Source organism: Gigantopelta aegis, chromosome 7 (assembly GCF_016097555.1).
Source record: "Gigantopelta aegis isolate Gae_Host chromosome 7, Gae_host_genome, whole genome shotgun sequence".
In the NCBI taxonomy this organism is placed as follows: Eukaryota; Metazoa; Mollusca; class Gastropoda; order Neomphalida; family Peltospiridae; genus Gigantopelta; species Gigantopelta aegis.
Window position 1 is genome coordinate 33,079,711 of NC_054705.1, and position 17,079 is coordinate 33,096,789.

Consider the following 17,079-nt stretch of genomic DNA (forward strand, 5'->3'; position numbering starts at 1 on the left):
TTTAGCTTTAAAAACCAGGGAAAACCTGCCTTTGAAACCAGGTGGTGAACCTCACCCTTTAGGGCGGCCTTAGTGGTTTGTTTTCACACATACGTCGTATTTGCTTTCACACAAAATCAAAGCACCTGTGATCATTTATCGTTGCGAAGAAGCATACTGGGTATCACAGTGGCCAATTACGGCGACACCGCCGGTTAGTTCCTATTGTTCGTTTAACAATTACACGTCGGTGGTATCGCAAAACTGGCCAGCCGAGAGTTAAACTTTTAATTCAACATAAACAAGTATTCCTTGCAAATAGCCTTCCCTAAACTCGAAAAAATAAAATCACTTGTTCAATTTGGAGATTTTGGCCAAACAACCGAAAATAAGAACCCTTGAAATGTTTTTCTACACACAACACGAAAAATTAAGACCACCGAAAAATTTCCGGTGTAGTTTTAATTTTGGTTGCCTCTCAGATGGTACCAATCGTTTTGGTCTGGATCATGGCACCTATTTATATTAAACCCAAACACAGCCAGAGAACTGAGAGAAGAGAGAGATGAGAGGAGTGGAGCGACGAGACGAGGAGAGAGAGAGAGAGAGAGAGAGAGAGAGAGAGAGAGGAGAGAGAGATGATTTTTGACTGATAGTGTTTTAACGGGTTTCCGAACTGGTTAATATCGTTTTGTTTTTTGTTTTAACTAAACAACTAGAGCACAATCGATTTTATTAATCATAGCCTATTGGAAACTTGCATACATGGTCCCCCTTAGTAGCACGTTCCAGTGGGGTTAAGCGCCTCGCTTTATGCCCGTGGCGGTCCCTAGGATCGTTCCCCGTCCATTAGGCCCATTGGACTATTTCCTCCGTTCCAGGAAGGTAACAATCAACCGCTGGTACATGAGAGGCCGTGGTGTTGTTTTGCTTATCCTGTCTGTTCGGATGGTTGCATATATAAACAATACCTTATTACTAATTGGAACGAACTGGAGTGGGTGTTCCTCTCTAAGACTATATTGTCCCCAAATTTAACCAATGTTTGTTGACCAATCAAAGTAGCCGGGATGATTAACAAATCAATGGTGATCTTGTAGTGTGCCCCCGTTTAACCAAAAACTAAACATATAACATATCCCTAGCTACTAATTGAAAATGGTTAAAAAGCCGGTTGTTCCTCTCTTTGACTATAATTTGTTACAATTACTGCATGTTGGGGGGGGGAAACATCCAATAGCCCGATGAATTTAATAAACAAATATTCTCTATGTGGTTGTCGTTAAAAACAAAACAAAACACAAACAACCTATTTAACAACTCTTTGTGTACCACCGAGAATGACAGACCGGGCAGCCACATACCACGGCCTTCGATCATTTTGTGTGCACTGGCTGGAACGCGATATAGTTCCAATGGGCTTACTGACGGGGATCGATCCTAGACCGACCGCGCATCAAGCGAGCGGTTTTACCACTGGAGTTGCTACTTAATGGTTGTTTTTTCCACCAGTTCTGTTAATCAAGGGACATAACTCTTATTTTGTTTATTTTAGTTGTATGCTAGGTGCGATTTATCAGCTTACGTTTGTTTGGCGTTCATTTTTGAAGATACAAAAACTCGTTTTCACACACTTCAGAAGCCCCCATTCCACCCCCCTCCCCTCCCTTTTTCTGTTTCCGGGAACAGTCACTGGCTAAGTCAGAGATTGTGCCCGGTTGAGACGTGCTGAACCTTAATTTGATATAAGCACGGTTAATATGTCACCAACCCCAATTACACACACAAAGTGTATTATTAATATAAATATAATATAATATAAATATATAGCCGACACAAACTTACTAGTGTGGAAGAGGACGGAGATCGTGATGGTTACATACTATTTTTGACTTGTTCCTGAAACTGTCCAAAGTGGTATGTGCTATCCGTGTCCTGTCTGTTGCTACTAATGGAAAATGTAGCCCGGGGTTTCCTCCCTCTAAGGACTATAATACGGCCTCGGTGGCGTCGTGGCAGGCCATCGGTCTACAGCGCTGGTATGGTACTGGGTTCGGATCCCAGTCGAGGCATGGGTTTTTTAATCCAGATACCGGGGACTCCCAAAACCTGAGTGAGTGGCTCCGCAAGGCTCAATGGGTAGGTGTAAGCCACGTGCACCGACCAGTGATCTGAACTGAACTGAAACTGAACATTTATTTCTCTCAGGCCGTAATTCCACGGCATATGAGGAACAATATATAATACAACAATTCACACCTTTTTAACAAGAAGACAGAGTAAAAACTATTCACATAAGTATATCTAAATAAAACGAACATGGTGGGATATAATTATAAATAATTGGTTTGGGTTTGCATTACATAATAATAATACAATAAAGCTATGAGCCGGAGGGCTTGAAAGTATTCATAATATGTTTACAAAAATATTGCAAGTTTTCGGAGGACACCAGTTTTATTACAATTAAATAATTCGTGAAAATGTATGTGTTTGGTTTGGATCGATAATATTTCGGTATATATTGAAGTCTGAATTGGTTTTAAAATATGGGCATGTAAAAATATAATGGAATTCATCTCCGATGTCGTTAGTGTTGCATAAAAAACACAATCTATCATGTAATGGTTTACGTATCCATCTACCTGTCTCTATGGGAAGATTGTGGTTTGATACTCTAAAAACGTAACAATGGGCACCAATGTTTTTTTTTTTCTAATAAATTTAAATAATTTTCGAATGCTATACTGCTTTTAAATATTTTGTAACAAGATGCTTTCGATGAAGTGTCAATATGACTGTACCATGTTTGCAAAAATTGATCTATGAGTTTTTGTTGAAATAAAATTTTTTCAACAATGAAGCACTATTAATACGCTCACAATGTGACCACCATATGTATGTACAACCAATATTATCTAAAATTGATAATTTATAAAAGCTATCCATTTGTGATCATAAAAATGTGTGTATTATAATCATTCAATAAACATTCTGTACACTAATAATGATAGCTTGGACTGCTTCCCAGTAATCATCCTAAACCAAAATCCTATCATTCTTATTTTTACTGGTATATCTACCGGGAAGCATCCAAGTTCTCCATACAACATATATAATGGGGTGGATTTCTAACAGGCAATAATAACTTTTAAATATTGCCTATTACAATTTTTCTATGCAGGACAGACTTTCAAAACCCCAAAATTTCACATCCGTATAAAGCAAATAGGTAAAACCATACAATCAAATAATTTAAGTTGGCATTGAATGGAAAGATGGCAACGTTTCCTTGTCTAAGTGTAAAATACATAGCTTTTTTGAGCTTGATCATATTGATGTTTTCGAGCATTAGTGAATTTATTGGATTTATGAAATATAATTCCAAGATATTTGTATATTTCTACATTATCTAGATTTGTGTTTCCTAAATGGAACCTTTTGGAATAATTTTTTTATTACCACTGAAAAATTAGCACTTTAGTTTTTTTACAATCCTGTCACGGGGATTCTATAATTCCCGTAACTGAATAAAACACGATTATTCAAATATCTCTCCTAACTGTATATCTATTAGATCTCTCTGTAACAGGCGGTTAAACCCTAGTATGGCTCGTCTCTAGGTATGATCAGAGATAAGATCTTATATAAAGTATATATTATTATAGCACGTTTAGTTCTCTAGAAACACAACAAAAACGCAATACACTTTGGAATCTGTATTAATCTACGCTGACAAATGTACAGCCGTAGTAGTTAATTAATAACAGCAATAATAACAACCCAGAACTGATCACTTAATTAGTTAATCTCTAGGTGTCTAGTTACACAATATGCGAATCACATCACCGTTACACCACACCCACACGTGTGATAATTGAGAAACGCTTCCAGGAGAAGTTAATTAATAAAGGAATTACAACACCATTCCTAACTGGTTAATGTTTTTTAATTAACCCTTACTACTCGTTCAGTAACGTGTGATAATTTAGGAACGCTTCCAGGGGAACTTAATTAATAAAGGAATTACAGCTCTATTCCTAACGGGTTAATTTTTAATTAACCCTAACTACTCATTCAGTAACCTTGTGACGCAGAATTAATATTGGTACCTATCACAATAAAGACAATAACCTACAGTTTACCTAGGTCGTCTAGGTTGACTGGCTAAGCTTTATATTACCAAATACTCGTATAATGTTAGAACAAAAAGTCTACGATTTACTTCGTCAGATGACCGAAGACACTGTCTGATGAATATTGGTATATACAGTATTAAAATATTTAAAGTCACATCAATCACATCAAGGTTATACACAGAGCAGAAAATATATAATTACCAAAGTCCCGTCTGAACTAATATAGTTCGTTCAGTGGACGACGTCCGTGATCCCCTGGAGCCTTCCTAGTTCGTTCTCCTCGATATCTCTAAAACACTAGCTATTTATTATAAATCAGAATTCGCCTGGGGGTACAAGGCGGTACCTCCCCCTATCATCTGATATTCCAACTCTACTAGAGTCGGTATTTTTCTCTCTGATCGTCAGACTTACTGACGCCATCGTCGCCAATCACGGTTGTAAAAACCGCACTCGCAGAGGTATTACGTAACTACTCGCCACATGGCCTCCACAGCTGGACTAAGTGCATATTGGATTGCCCGATCGCGCAAAGTATTACGTAACAAGTTGCCCACCTGGGCTACGTGCAATGAAACTGCACACGGCCCTCTAACACAATTAAAATCGCCACAGGCGAAACAAATTTAAGAGCATGTACCGTCACACACCCCCACCTCAAAAGGATATTTCCTCTACTCTAGGAATAGGGAAATATACTACATTAAAACAAAGGGGTGCGTTAACCGACGCATACGGACATTTATAACACATGTAATAATAAGGTGACTACCAGTAATCACACCGAGTCTCTGAGTCCCTGGTATACAAATAAAATATATCAAAACAAAACAGAAATCAGGAATGTCAACACATTATCATAACGTTCAACTTCGGGACAGGGCATCAGCGATTACATTGGATGTGCCCTTGATATGTTCAATGGTAATTGGGTATTCTTGCAGAAGAAGACTCCATCTCAAACTCTCTGGTTGGAGGCTTTCATTAGGATGGTCCAGTCCGTCTTCGTCTTCTTGGAACAGCACAGCTCCAGCACCCATGTCACTGGCACCCACAGCTAGCTTGAACGGCATTCGGTAGTCTGGTGCTGCCATCACGGGACACGAGTAGCGCCTCTGCTTGAGACGGTTGAATGACTTCTCGCATTCACCTGACCAGTGGAACTTCGTTTCCTTCTTTCTCAGCGTCGCACGTTTTCAAGGTTTTCTCCGATAGGCATGCTGTGTAGCGTTGGGTTCCAAGCGCACATCTTGGCTTAAGGTTGGAAGGTTCTGACAAATGGAAACATTGTCTTGTTTCAACATAGTCAACTTTGCTCGCTGGGGGTTCAAGTCTGCTAGAATCTGGCCGTTGGCCAACTTGACCTCTGCAGTCTTGACGTCATCACAGGAAATTGAGTGTCTCTCAATTTGGACCGGTCTCTCTGGAACTATCGGCAGTCTGTCAAAATAACCTTTTAGCAAATTGATGTGACAATACCTACTTTTCCTAACCCTATCAGGAGTGTTTATCACATACCCTGTCTCATTAACCCGTTTGAGCACAACATAGGGCCCGAAATACCTGTTCTGCACAGAACCCCGTTTAATGGGAAGGTACAGCAGCACCTTATCCCCTGGTTTAAATTCCCGACTCTTAGTCTTCCTATCAAACACTGATTTTATTTTGCTCTGAGCATGGCTCAGTTGCTTCCTAGCCTTCCTATCCCTAACTCTCTTATTCATTAATACTCCCTTGTCCACAGTTAACAAGGTAGTGCGAGCTGCCAACAAATTTGGATAAGCCCCCTGCTCTAGTACTAACTCTTGTCTATTACAAGGTAAATCCCCTCTATCAAACACAACTGGTTCAATTCCCCTCTGCGGGAGATCAACAGGTTCCACCACATTTAATTCCTCAGTTGACTTATCTACCATTTTACTGATAACCTCATCCACTCCAATTTCATGGCTCACACGCGTATCAGACAAATCACAAATATCCTCTGCGTCTTGTGCTAACCTACTGGCCATAGCCCTAGTCTTTACACACGCAGGATATCTAATCTCATCAACCTCACACTCTTCTATTGGTAAAGTGCTGTCTTTAATTAACAGTTGGTCACATTTCGGCTGACAACACTGACTAGTCAAATCATTTCCCAACAAAACTCCTATGTTTTCAACAGGCAAGTCCTTCACAACACCCATAATGACTGGTCCCGTCACAAACTTCGAACACAAGAAAACCTTATGTAACCGGACAACCATTTTTTCTCCAGTAACCGAGGTTAAAGCCAAACTACGTCCTATGTCTGAATTTTCAATACCAGCTAAACACTTTTGCGTTATCAGACTCTGACTACACCCGGTATCTCTATAGATTGATATTGCCTTAGGACACAACTCTTGTTTCACATCACAAACCATACCAGTGGACACATACGGGTTTACTTTCTCTGCCATGGGACTAACCATTAACTCTCTCGCTAACGGAGCTGACCTCACTAAACCGACCACTTGACCATTATCGCGTTTCCTTTTAAAACAGTCCCCGATAAGATGGTTATCCTTTTTACAGTAACTGCAGTGTGGACGAAAAGTTCGTGCATTGGCTGATAATGCAGGCCTATCCTTACTTTGCCCACCAGGTACATTCCTTGCCTGACTAGCTGACCAACTAGATGACTCTCCCCGATAGTTACTTTCCCGGGAAAAACCTGGCTGAAATTTCTTCTTATCACCCTGTTGTAAAGAGCTACCCGGTACTGCCTGAGCTTTGTGTATTAACACGTAATCATCTGCCACTATGCCTGCCTCCTCTATCTTTTTGACATCACGATCCTCTAAATGAATACGTAAGCTAACTGGTAATCCATTTTTAATGTCCTGTAAGATCAACAACTCCCGTAACTCGGTATATGACTCTACCTGATGAGAAATCACCCATTTATCAAACATCCCTGCCTTCTTAGCCACAAACTCACTATAAGACTGACCCTGCGTTTTTCTCAACTCGCTATACCGTAAACGATAATCCTCAGGTCGTAATTCATAAGCCCTCAACACTGCAGCCTTAACTAGGTCGTACTGACTTGCTCGCTCATCACTCATTGAATTATAAGCTATACTAGCCTTCCCCTTAAACTTAGACACGGCTAACAATGTCCACTTAGACTGCGGCCAATTTAGCTGCTTAGCGGCCCGTTCAAAAAGTTGGAAAAACATATCTACCTCCTGGTCATCAAATACCGGCACTGATCTATAAGCCTCCGACATGTTAAACCCATTTCCGGCTTCTCATCTAACTTCTTCAGTATTCAACTTTAACTCATGTTCCACTTTTAATTTTTCTAACTAGAATTCTCTATCTCTATGTCTATCTATCTTCTCTATCTCTCTCTTCTCTTCTCTCTCTCTCTCTCTCTATCTCTCTCTCTCTCTCTCTCTCTCTCTCTCTATCTCTATCTTCTTTTTCTCTATCCCTATCTTCTTTTTGTCTATCTCTCTCTTCTCTTCTCTCTCTCCCTCTCTCTATCTAATGCACTCTCTCTCTCTTTCTCTCTAATTCACGTTCTCTCTTTCGTACTCAAGCTTTTTAAAAGCTAATTGTTGTTCCACACTTAACTCATTTATCTCTATCTCTGGAACAATCTCACTGTCTTCCATAACAGGCCTATCACCAAAAACTTCCTGGATAATAATTGTCTTTATATCACCTAAGGTTTTAGCTGATGTTAAATCAATTTCTCGCTCACCCGCGATTTCAACTAACTCGGCCTTACGTGCTCGCTTAATCTCCACTACACTGAGCGTAGGCCTATCCAGCAAATTCTTATCCATGTTTAGATATGACGCACTTATTATTAATTAATTTTCTAGTGAACAACGTGCTACTTCTGGTAAATTTGTAAAAATAATTTATAAAGCCCCCATTTACAAACAATACTTTTTTAAATATGCATGTCCCGTTTCAGATCCGGGACGAGCGCCCCAATTTTCTACTCCTGTCATGGGAATTCTATAATTCCCATAACTGAATAAAACACGATTATCAAAATATCTCTCCTAACTGTATATCTATTAGATCTCTCTGTAACAGGCTGTTAAACCCTAGTATGGCTCGTCTCTAGGTATGATCAGAGATACGATCTTATATAAAGTATATATTATTATAGCACGTTAGTTCTCTAGAAACACAACAAAAACACAATACACTTTGGAATCTGTATTAATCTACGCTGACAAATGTACAGCCGTAGTAGTTAATTAATAACAGCAATAATAACAACCCAGAACTGATCACTTAATTAGTTAATCTCTAGGTGTCTAGTTACACAATATGCGAATCACTTCACCGTTACACCACACCCACACGTGTGATAATTGAGAAACGCTTCCAGGAGAAGTTAATTAATAAAGGAATTACAACACCATTCCTAACTGGTTAATTTTTAATTAACCCTTACTACTCGTTCAGTAACGTGTGATAATTTAGGAACGCTTCCAGGGGAACTTAATTAATAAAGGAATTACAGCTCTATTCCTAACGGGTTAATTTTTAATTAACCCTAACTACTCATTCAGTAACCTTGTGACACAGAATTAATATTGGTACCTATCACAATAAAGACAATAACCTACAGTTTACCTAGGTCGTCTAGGATGACTGGCTAAGCTTTATATTACCAAATACTCGTATAATGTTAGAACAAAAAGTCTACGATTTACTTCGTCAGATGACCGAAGACACTGTCTAAAGAATATTGGTATAATACAGTATTAAAATATTTAAAGTCACATCAATCACATCAAGGTTATACACAGAGCAGAAAATATATAATTACCAAAGTCCCGTCTGAACTAATATAGTTCGTTCAGTGGACGACGTCCGTGATCCCCTGGAGCCTTCCTAGTTCGTTCTCCTCGATATCTCTAAAACACTAGCTATTTATTATAAATCAGAATTCGCCTGGGGGTACAAGGCGGTACCTCCCCCTATCATCTGATATTCCAACTCTACTAGAGTCGGTATTTTTCTCTCTGATCGTCAGACTTACTGACGCCATCGTCGCCAATCACGGTTGTAAAAACCGCACTCGCAGAGGTATTACGTAACTACTCGCCACATGGCCTCCACAGCTGGACTAAGTGCATATTGGAATGCCCGATCGCGCAAAGTATTACGTAACAAGTTGGCCACCTGGGCTACGTGCAATGAAACTGCACACGGCCCTCTAACACAATTAAAATCGCCACAGGCGAAACAAATTTAAGAGCATGTACCGTCACACACCCCCACCTCAAAAAGGATATTTCCTCTACTCTAGGAATAGGGAAATATACTACATTAAAACAAAAAGGTGCGTTAACCGACGCATACGGGCATTTATAACACATGTAATAATAAGGTGACTACCAGTAATCACACCGAGTCTCTGAGTCCCTGGTATACAAATAAAATATATCAAAACAAAGCAGAAATCAGGAATGTCAACACATTATCATAACGTTCAACTTCGGGACAGGGCATCAGCGATTACATTGGATGTGCCCTTGATATGTTCAATGGTAATTGGGTATTCTTGCAGAAGAAGACTCCATCTCAAACTCTCTGGTTGGAGGCTTTCGTTAGGATGGTCCAGTCCGTCTTCGTCTTCTAGGAACAGCACAGCTCCAGCACCCATGTCACTGGCACCCACAGCTAGCTTGAACGGCATTCGGTAGTCTGGTGCTGCCATCACGGGAGACGAGTAGCGCCTCTGCTTGAGACGGTTGAATGACTTCTCGCATTCACCTGACCAATGGAACTTCGTTTCCTTCTTTCTCAGCGTCGCACGTTTTCAAGGTTTTCTCCGATAGGCATGCTGTGTAGCGTTGGGTTCCAAGCGCACATCTTGGCTTAAGGTTGGAAGGAAGGTCTGACAAATGGAAACATTGTCTTGTTTCAACGTAGTCAACTTTGCTCGCTGGGGGTTCAAGTCTGCTAGAATCTGGCCGTTGGCCAACTTGACCTCTGCAGTCTTGACGTCATCACAGGAAATTGAGTGTCTCTCAATTTAGACCGGTCTCTCTGGAACTATCGGCAGTCTGTCAAAATAACCTTTTAGCAAATTGATGTGACAATACCTACTTTTCCTAACCCTATCAGGAGTGTTTATCACATACCCTGTCTCATTAACCCGTTTGAGCACAACATAGGGCCCGAAATACCTGTTCTGTACAGAAACCCCGTTTAATGGGAAGGTACAGCAGCACCTTATCCCCTGGTTTAAATTCCCGACTCTTAGTCTTCCTATCAAACACTGATTTTATTTTGCTCTGAGCATGGCTCAGTTGCTTCCTAGCCTTCCTATCCCTAACTCTCTTATTCATTAATACTCCCTTGTCCACAGTTAACAAGGTAGTGCGAGCTGCCAACAAATTTGGATAAGCCCCCTGCTCTAGTACTAACTCTTGTCTATTACAAGGTAAATCCCCTCTATCAAACACAACTGGTTCAATTCCCCTCTGCGGGAGATCAACAGGTTCCACCACATTTAATTCCTCAGTTGACTTATCTACCATTTTACTGATAACCTCATCCACTCCAATTTCATGGCTCACACGTGTATCAGACAAATCACAAATATCCTCTGCGTCTTGTGCTAACCTACTGGCCATAGCCCTAGTCTTTACACACGCAGGATATCTAATCTCATCAACCTCACACTCTTCTATTGGTAAAGTGCTGTCTTTAATTAACAGTTGGTCACATTTCGGCTGACAACACTGACTAGTCAAATCATTTCCCAACAAAACTCCTATGTTTTCAACAGGCAAGTCCTTCACAACACCCATAATGACTGGTCCCGTCACAAACTTCGAACACAAGAAAACCTTATGTAACCGGACAACCATTTTTTCTCTTCCAGTAACCGAGGTTAAAGCCAAACTACGTCCTATGTCTGAATTTTCAATACCAGCTAAACACTTTTGCGTTATCAGACTCTGACTACACCCGGTATCTCTATAGATTGATATTGCCTTAGGACACAACTCTTGTTTCACATCACAAACCATACCAGTGGACACATACGGGTTTACTTTCTCTGCCATGGGACTAACCATTAACTCTCTCGCTAACGGAGCTGACCTCACTAAACCGACCACTTGCGCATTATCGCGTTTCCTTTTAAAACAGTCCCCGATAAGATGGTTATCCTTTTTACAGTAACTGCAGTGTGGACGAAAAGTTCGTGCATTGGCTGATAATGCAGGCCTATCCTTACTTTGCCCACCAGGTACATTCCTTGCCTGACTAGCTGACCAACTAGATGACTCTCCCCGATAGTTACTTTCCCGGGAAAAACCTGGCTGAAATTTCTTCTTATCACCCTGTTGTAAAGAGCTACCCGGTACTGCCTGAGCTTTGTGTATTAACACGTAATCATCTGCCACTATGCCTGCCTCCTCTATCTTTTTGACATCACGATCCTCTAAATGAATACGTAAGCTAACTGGTAATCCATTTTTAATGTCCTGTAAGATCAACAACTCCCGTAACTCAGTATATGACTCTACCTGATGAGAAATCACCCATTTATCAAACATCCCTGCCTTCTTAGCCACAAACTCACTATAAGACTGACCCTGCGTTTTTCTCAACTCGCTATACCGTAAACGATAATCCTCAGGTCGTAATTCATAAGCCCTCAACACTGCAGCCTTAACTAGGTCGTACTGACTTGCTCGCTCATCACTCATTGAATTATAAGCTATACTAGCCTTCCCCTTAAACTTAGACACGGCTAACAATGTCCACTTAGACTGCGGCCAATTTAGCTGCTTAGCGGCCCGTTCAAAAAGTTGGAAAAACATATCTACCTCCTGGTCATCAAATACCGGCACTGATCTATAAGCCTCCGACATGTTAAACCCATTTCCGGCTTCTCGTCTAACTTCTTCAGTATTCAACTTTAACTCATGTTCCACTTTTAATTTTTCTAACTAGAATTCTCTATCTCTATGTCTATCTTCTCTATCTCTCTCTTCTCTTTCTCTCTCTCTCTCTCTCTCTCTCTCTCTCTCTCTCTCTCTCTATCCCTATCTTCTTTTTCTCTATCCCTATCTTCTTTTTGTCTATCTCTATCTTCTCTTTCTCTCTCCCTCTCTCTATCTAATGCACGTTCTTCTCTTTCTCTCTCTTTCTCTTCTCTTTCGTACTCAAGCTTTTTAAAAGCTAATTGTTGTTCCACACTTAACTCATTTATCTCTATCTCTGGAACAATCTCACTGTCTTCCATAACAGGCCTATCACCAAAAACTTCCTGGATAATAATTGTCTTTATATCACCTAAGGTTTTAGCTGATGTTAAATCAATTTCTCGCTCACCCGCGATTTCAACTAACTCGGCCTTACGTGCTCGCTTAATCTCCACTACACTGAGCGTAGGCCTATCCAGCAAATTCTTATCCATGTTTAGATATGACGCACTTATTATTAATTTTCTAGTGAACAACGTGCTACTTCTGGTAAATTTGTAAAAATAATTTATAAAGCCCCCATTTACAAACAATACTTTTTTAAATATGCATGTCCCGTTTCAGATCCCGGACGAGCGCCCCAATTTTCTACTCCTGTCATGGGAATTCTATAATTCCCGTAACTGAATAAAACACGATTATCAAAATATCTCTCCTAACTGTATATCTATTAGATCTCTCTGTAACAGGCGGTTAAACCCTAGTATGGCTCGTCTCTAGGTATGATCAGAGATAAGATCTTATATAAAGTATATATTATTATAGCACGTTATTTCTCTAGAAACACAACAAAAACGCAATACACTTTGGAATCTGTATTAATCTACGCTGACAAATGTACAGCCGTAGTAGTTAATTAATAACAGCAATAATAACAACCCAGAACTGATCACTTAATTAGTTAATCTCTAGGTGTCTAGTTACACAATATGCGAATCACATCACCGTTACACCACACCCACACGTGTGATAATTGAGAAACGCTTCCAGGAGAAGTTAATTAATAAAGGAATTACAACACCATTCCTAACTGGTTAATTTTTAATTAACCCTTACTACTCGTTCAGTAACGTGTGATAATTTAGGAACGCTTCCAGGGGAACTTAATTAATAAAGGAATTACAGCTCTATTCCTAACGGGTTAATTTTTAATTAACCCTAACTACTCATTCAGTAACCTTGTGACACAGAATTAATATTGGTACCTATCACAATAAAGACAATAACCTACAGTTTACCTAGGTCGTCTAGGATGACTGGCTAAGCTTTATATTACCAAATACTCGTATAATGTTAGAACAAAAAGTCTACGATTTACTTCGTCAGATGACCGAAGACACTGTCTGATGAATATTGGTACATACAGTATTAAAATATTTAAAGTCACATCAATCACATCAAGGTTATACACAGAGCAGAAAATATATAATTACCAAAGTCCCGTCTGAACTAATATAGTTCGTTCAGTGGACGACGTCCGTGATCCCCTAGAGCCTTCCTAGTTCGTTCTCCTCGATATCTCTAAAACACTAGCTATTTATTATAAATCAGAATTCGCCTGGGGGTACAAGGCGGTACCTCCCCCTATCATCTGATATTCCAACTCTACTAGAGTCGGTATTTTTCTCTCTGATCGTCAGACTTACTGACGCCATCGTCGCCAATCACGGTTGTAAAAACCGCACTCGCAGAGGTATTACGTAACTACTCGCCACATGGCCTCCACAGCTGGACTAAGTGCATATTGGAATGCCCGTTCACGCGAAGTATTACGTAACAAGTTGCCCACCTGGGCTACGTGCAATGAAACTGCACACTGCCCTCTAACACAATTAAAATCGCCACAGGCGAAACAAATTTAAGAGCATGTACCGTCACAAATTTACATTTAGTTTCCATTTTGTACAATAAGAGTCGTAATATTTAATAACTTCTGCATGTCGTCATAATTTTCGGCAAAGAGCGCTGTGTCATCAGCATATAGTAACACAAAAAGAACAATATTTGTATACAAAGTGGAATCTGTGAATAAGTTATCTATGCGGATGCCATTACAATCATTAGTTTTAAACATATCCTCTAAATCATTGAGAAACATGGAGAATAATAGGGGCGATAAATTTTCTCCCTGTCTAACACCCATGGAACATTGAAAATAATCCGACATTGTGTTATGTGCACTAATGCATGACTTAATGTTCTGATACATGCTATATATTACTTTAAAACATTTACCATTAATACCATTTTGTATTAGTTTACCCCAAAGTCCTGTGCTCCATACTGAGTCGAATGCCTTGCTAAAATCTATAAAAGTACAATACAGTTTTTTTCTTCCGTGCTTTTAGCAATTCGATGAGTCCATATGATGTAAAAATATGATCGTTCGTCGAGTACTCCTTCTGAATCCGGCTTGAACTTCAGATAACAAATCATTAGTTTCTAAATATAATTTCAGTCTATTATTTAAAACAGCTGTAAACAGTTTCCCGAGACAACTAAGTAAAGTAATAGGTCTATAATTTTCTGGAACAGTTCTATCGCCACATTTATAGATCGGTTTGATTATGCCAACTAGCCACGAATCAGGAAAGATGCCATGTTCAAACACTAAATTAAAGAGCTTAACATACACAGGGACCATACAGCCGATAGTTTGCTTAATATACTCGTTGATTATTTGGTCTATTCCGCAGGCTTTATTGTTTTTTAGATTTTTAACAACGGCGAGTATTTCTTCTTGTAATATTGATTCATTTAGCATGGTAGTGTCCTCAAAATCTATATTAAAACTTGGATCTTTTTCTTCTGTTGTGTTGTCATCACTGCTGTTTATATTTTTAAAGTAATCGTACAGAGTGTCTGAAGGGGGGAGAGTAGGATCTTGTTTTTCTTTTAACAGTTTCCAAAAGGCGTGGGTATCATGTTGACTAAGTTCTGTGAGTCTTTGTTCTGTCTTCCAATTGTGTTTGTTAACATATTTCCGTATTACATTTCTGTAGCTTTTACTGGCATTCAAAAGTCGTTGCTTATTATCCGGTGTTTTTCGTTGTTTGTATGCTGATCTCGCTTCTGTATACTTTCTTCTTAGTGTTCTGCAATGATTGCCAAACCATGCTTTGTTACGGGTATTTTCACGCTTGTGTCTGGCTCTGACGCGGGCTTGCGTGTAACCGAAAGTGTCGGCTGCGGTGTCAGCAAATAGGGTCCCAATACGCTCCACTGCATCATTCAGCTTTTCTTTCGAGAAGTGTTCACACAGTTCATTTAATATTACGTTTATGTCGTTGACTGTTTCTTTGTTTATATTTTCACTATAATGTTTAGCCTCTTTAGTATTCCATTTCCTTGGGGTGAGTTCATTATTAATGACGGCGTGGTGTTTACCACTAGCTGTATGGATATTCAGTCGCATTGTTAATGGATTGTGAATGTCCGAGAATAGTGGTTCGAATTCGTTGACCTTGAATTTAAGAATTCTTTCCAAAACTGTGAATGAGGCTATGGCATAATCTATTACACTCGATCCTTTGCAAGTAGGTTGTCCTATACCCCGATCTTCGCCGACTCTTCCGTTCACTAAATACAAATTACTATTTTTACAAAGATCAATTAGTTTATATCCGTGACCGTTAGGTCTACTGGTATCTTGACTCGCTCTTTGTAATGGAATGCCAATATTTAATAAGTTGTTAGGTTCATTCATAAAATCGGAGATATCAGAAATGAGTGTGTTATTAGTATGTTCACCATCACAACTCACATAATCTACAAGCAAACTCGTTTTAGCATTAAAATCGCCGATCAAAAGAACTTAAGAGTTTCTCGTTCACTTCGTCTTGTATTGTGTTAAACGTATCATGGTTAAAATAGGGCGAGCCTACTGGGGGTATATATACAATTCCAATAACAGTGCTTAATACATCTCCCTGTGAAATAGCGTTAGAAAGAGTAAACCATAATACATATTGGGATACAGTTTTATGAATATGTACTTGATCTGTGAGCTTATTTTTAATTGCCAGGCATATGCCCCCTGATCTTACATTGGATTCAATATTTCTATTATTAGTAAAAATTGTATAACCTGGTATTTCTACGTGATCAATATCGTTAAGTTTAGTTTCAACTAAACATATTAAATCATATTAAATCCATAACTGGTTCAACAAAGGCCATGGTTTGTGCTATCCTACCTGTGGGAAGCGCAAATAAAAGATCCCTTGCTGCCTGTCGTAAAATAGTAGCCTATGTGGCGACAGCGGGTTTCCTTTCAAAATCTGTGTGGTCCTTAACCATATGTCTGACGCCATATAACCGTAAATAAAATGTGTTGAGTGCGTCGTTAAATAAAACATTTCTTTCTTTCTCTAAGACTATATGTCAAAATTACTAAATGTTTGACATCCAAAAGCCGATGATTAATAAATCAATATCTCTTGTGGATATTGGATGTTGGATGTCAAACATTTGGTAATTCTGACACGTAGTCATCACAGGAATCCCGCTACATATTTCCTGATGCATCAAAGGGATCTTTTATATGCACTTTCCCACAGACAGGAAAGTACACACCATAGCCTTTGTCCAGTTGTTCTGCACTGGTTGGAACGAGAAAACGCCAATTAGTTCAGTGGATCCACCGAGGTGGTTCGATCCTGCGACCCAAGAACCTCAAGCGAGTACTCAACTGACTGCGCTAAATCATGCCCCTTAAATTATACTAATGAAATCTTTTTCTTTTTTTGCGGGGCGGGACATAGCCTAGTGATAAAGCGTTCGCTTGATACGCGGCCCGTCTGGGATCGATCCCCGTCGGTGGGCCCCATTGTGTTATTTCTCGCTCCAGCCAGTGTACCACAACTAGTATATCAAAGGCTGTGGTATGTGTTATCCAGTCTGTGGGTTGGTGCATATAAAAGATCCCTTGCTGCTAATCGAAAAGAGTAAGCAATGAA

The 17,079-nt window shown here is 39.6% G+C and overlaps 1 protein-coding gene across 3 annotated transcripts in view; it reads left to right on the forward strand.

The window, feature by feature from the left end:
- Positions 1-17,079, forward strand: part of LOC121376985 (calmodulin-A-like) — a 113,010-nt gene that overhangs the window by 57,712 nt on the left and 38,219 nt on the right. The window lies entirely within an intron of this gene.